Source organism: Magnolia sinica, chromosome 2 (genome assembly GCF_029962835.1).
Source record: "Magnolia sinica isolate HGM2019 chromosome 2, MsV1, whole genome shotgun sequence".
Taxonomy (NCBI): Eukaryota; Viridiplantae; Streptophyta; class Magnoliopsida; order Magnoliales; family Magnoliaceae; genus Magnolia; species Magnolia sinica.
Window position 1 is genome coordinate 98302092 of NC_080574.1, and position 4418 is coordinate 98306509.

At 39.8% G+C, this 4418-nt stretch overlaps 1 long non-coding RNA gene across 1 annotated transcript; it reads left to right on the top strand.

Annotated features, from left to right (window-relative positions):
* The first annotated feature begins 3503 nt into the window (after window positions 1-3503).
* On the top strand, window positions 3504-3990 carry LOC131229681 (uncharacterized). Its single transcript, XR_009163539.1, has 3 exons — window positions 3504-3627; window positions 3710-3802; window positions 3885-3990. It is a non-coding gene; the product is annotated as an uncharacterized LOC131229681 (long non-coding RNA).
* Window positions 3991-4418: the final 428 nt, after the last annotated feature.

Here is a 4418-nt window from a genome sequence, read left to right on the forward strand (position 1 = left end):
TTATAAAAATTGAACTCAATAAAAGCAATCAACCATATTAACTAATCAATAAGATAAATGAAAGAAGATGAATAAATAGGCCAACTATCAAGATGTAGTAAAGCTTGAAGGGTGATCCTCACCTTTCAAGAGTTGGTGCGTCTCCCGATGATGTTAGGGTTAATCGTAAACGCTTTAGTTGTGAAGATCTAACAAAATTAGAATATTTTGTAGGGTTAGATTTCAATGTTATTAAACTTGCATGAATAGGATCAAGGCTTAGGGTTTAGATCATGAATGGATCTCGCTGATCTAATTTGGGACACAATGAACAGTTTGCTTGGTTCGTAATAGACACCATGGGTGAGGTTTTAGGACCCTTGCTCACCTAAGGAATAGCTTTGATCAACGAATGGGGTCCACTTACTAACGTGGGTTTTTCCAATCACTTTGAGGAAAATGATCCACCAATCATGGTGGATTTCGATTGAGTGGGCCATCCTTTGTGCAGAGGCACATGGATGGTCTGGATTGGTCCTAGTATCATTGTGGGCCCCACCATTTAGAGATACTTTCCCAAAAACTTGGTGGGTTCTGAGATTTTCGATTACGGCAATAACTCGAGCACTCACGAGTTTCTCATGAGAACTCCTATCGATATGAGATTGTATAGCTGGTTGCCCTAGACAGACGCATGAGATGCCTTTGGAAATTTTTGGAAGTGGTTATGTGGTTGGGATTAAGCCAGCATTCAAAACGGTGAGATTCCTTCCGCCTTTTCATTCGTTATGGAAACCCTAAAGCAAGGGCTGGTTGGAGGGCTGAGATTTCTCTGAACGAACAGTCGAGATAGTCAGAGCATTCTACTTAGGATTACCAGCTCCGCAAGGTGAAATGGATTTCCACTTCGGGAATGCGTCGTACGCGCATTGGTTTGTAATAGGGATCGTAAGCACACATGTGCATATCAATGTGGGATCAGACCCAGGTTTAGACGGATTTGAGTCCCCTACACGATGGATGGCTTAGATCAGGCCAACGAACATTGATTATGGCCCATCGATCACAATAGCGGACGGCTATCCATGGTTGGCAGGAAAAATTCAAAAGGAAGAGGGATTTCTTTTGTTGGGCTAGGATCAAACCTAGTTTGACCTGATTGCAAGTTCAGTACACTGTGAGTGCACATTATTGCGTACACACGCGACCAAAAATGGGGTCCACAGGATGTTCGTGGGAGATCCGCTCCGTTCACTCATCTTGGACACAACTATTATGTTACCATATCCAAGATGAGGCGGATGTAACGTTTAGGTGGCCGTAATGTTTGATCTATGTGCCTAAATAGTATCATTTGACGATCCTTGAAGTTCTGACGGTCAGATCTTTTCATATGAATGTTTAGTTAGTAGTCTAAGATTTCTTCCTAGTCTAGATGAGATTTATTAGTAGAGTGAGTGGTCATATGCTTAATTGCAGTGTTAAGTAATTGGTTTCTAAAATGCATAGTGTGAATAGGATGAACAGTGGATCTGAAGGGTTAGATTGTAAAACTAGTAATGTGCATCTCCGTTGGTCTAGTTCTATTGATCACTAATAGTTATAAGGTTTGTAACCCAATTTAAGGGAATTTAGTTGTTATTTTTATAATTAGAGGACCGTATATCTCAAGTGAATGAATGATCTCGAATTGAATGGTTGGATTGTTTCATAATGGATTTCCAATTGTGCATACGCCCTTTAGCATTTTTAGATAAGTCTTATGGTTGATCTTGATGATTAGATGCCTAATCAGGTGATGTAAAGTCTCAGTCTACTATCTGACCTCAAATTCAACGACTGATTTTTAAACTTCAATGGTCAAGTGTTCTAGGATTTGTTTTTGAGTGGAAGTCCATAGTAAATTTAGGGCTCACATGACAAAATGGTGGAGATCGGGTATATGAATTGTCAGGCTGAGGGTCATGGGTTCAATGAGCAGTGAATTTGACGATTTATGCTTCAATATTGATACTGAAAAGTTAAATTCACCTCTCAAAGAAGTTGAAATTCTAAAATAGATTTCTCTAATAATGTGAGGGTCTATCTAGAGTATTAACGTGTAGATAGCTTAATCCCTGGGTGAAGACTAATTGCAATAGCCCTATTTAGGCTAGGATGAAGGTGAATGTCTAAGCAAAAACTCGATTTGAGTTACTAAGTGAAGTCTACCTAGTAACACCCAAGTACTAAAAGCTACAGGGTGTTACAGTTGTGGACGGACTTTCCAGCCCTATCTTCTTCTGGTAGGGCTAAAGAGATACCCAGTATAGTCGATGAGTGTAGGGAGGAATATATCGACAATGACTCATATGAAAAATTATACAATCTCAAAAAAAATTTGAACCTGATGGAGGAATATAACAGCGGGAAACTTCGCATGAAAGATGCGATTTTGTCACTTGCACATATAAATGGAGTCCCGAGAGACCAGATTTCTCCTATTGTGACTAGTATGTTGACTGTAACAATGTCGGGTCCTTTACACAGCTTGACATATACTTCTACAGCGTACAATAACTTCGCAGGGAGTACTTTGGATAGTTGATCCGAAGTTATTTCGTATTACAATGAAATACATGTATTTAAAATAGAATGACAACGTGTAATGGAATTTTCAAATTTTACTAGAATGTTACAATTTTATTATATTCTACTTGCATTATAATGTAATAGTCTAATCATATTTTAATCATCTCTTTAAGCATAAGCACAAATTCATTCTACCATCAACACTACTTGTATAATGCTTTAGTATGTTCCACTAGCACTCTAAAGTTTAATGTGTTTATCATATTGATGTTCATACACTTGTAATGACATTATTTAAATTTATAAGTTCATAGTTCACACATATTCAGTCATGGCACCAGGTAGGAGATCAGGTCGTTCACGCACTGGATCTACCCCTTCCACTCGTGATGTGACGGAGACAGCATCAACGTCGCATACTGCATCATAGGTGTCTGAGCCCTCGGTTGAGCGTACACCGGGCACTGCATGTAAGTCGAGACATATTTATTTAGTGACTCTGCTTTTGTTTAGACTTACATATTTCTTTTGCAACAGCATCGTCGACCAACCGATGAGGACGTAGACCCACATGTGGGTTAATTTTAGAGCAACTTATGCGTGAGGGTAAAGTGACGGTAGAGTTCCCACAAGACTGCCAGAGACCTATTGGGGTTGTTTACGTCAAAGGTCGGTGTCATATGCCGATCTTTGATCCTCGCCGCCACCCCCATTGGGAAAACGTGACAAATGATGTGCGGCAGATCATCCGTCAACGCCTTCAGGTAAATTTTAGTAAATTAAATTTTCTTTTGTGAAAGTTCATTTACAATTAAATTATTTTCTTAATAAGTTTATTACCTTAATCTATTATTTACGAAACTATAGGATAAATTTTTCTTAGATTTGAGTGTTCCTTACATTTTCCATGCCGTCGATGACATAGTCAGGGAGCGGTTCAAGGAGTACCGCAGAGAGTTACACCAATGGTACAAGCGGTGCAGGACCCACGATGAGGTTGTATTGTCCGCACCACCGCACGTGATTATAGACGACTGGCAGATACTTTGTAAGAGATTTTCGTCTGAGGCTTTTCAGGTAATATTTACATATTTACGATATCTTAAAGTAACAATTAAATTGACAATTAATAATAATGTATTACGAATAATGTATTCAGAAGAGGAGCAGAATAAATTCTGCGAACAAGGAAAAGTTACAAGTGAACCACGTAGCTGGTTCAAAGTCATTTGTACGACATTATTATGACTTGGTAAGAAATTACTGGTGATTATTAAGTTGATATATTCTTTCTATGCATTTATATTAACTCTATTGTCCTTTCAATTACGCAGCGAGATTCCATCACCGGCCAAGAGCCTAGACCAGTAGACCTCTACAGAGGGACTCACTGTCGGCAGACGACGGGATCTTAGGTTCATCCTAGTGCCAGCAAGAATTGGGTTAAAATCCTTACATTGTAAAATTTAATTGTATTAAATTATAATAATGTCATTCATTATGAAAATTAATATGTTTTCATTACAGGCGGTGATGGACACCATACGCAGTCAACCCACTCCCAATGGTAGTCAGCGGAGTGAGCCAGGTATCCTGAGTAGGTGCTTGGCACCCATTCTGGATATATGTGTGAGGTTGGCCATGGTGCTAAGCTCATGTCACCCACTAGAGCTGCCTCCAGCCAATCCATCGCTGGGGAGAACGCCCCACGCCGAATTGATATCGAAGAAAGAGAGGTTCAGCAGCTACAGGTCGTCGTCGATGAGATCAAAGAGCAACTAGAGAGGCAGACCAAGGAAAAGTAAAGGCATAGGGAGGAGGAGGAGCAGAGGCGAAGAGAGGAGGAAAGGCGATGGGAGGAACAGAAA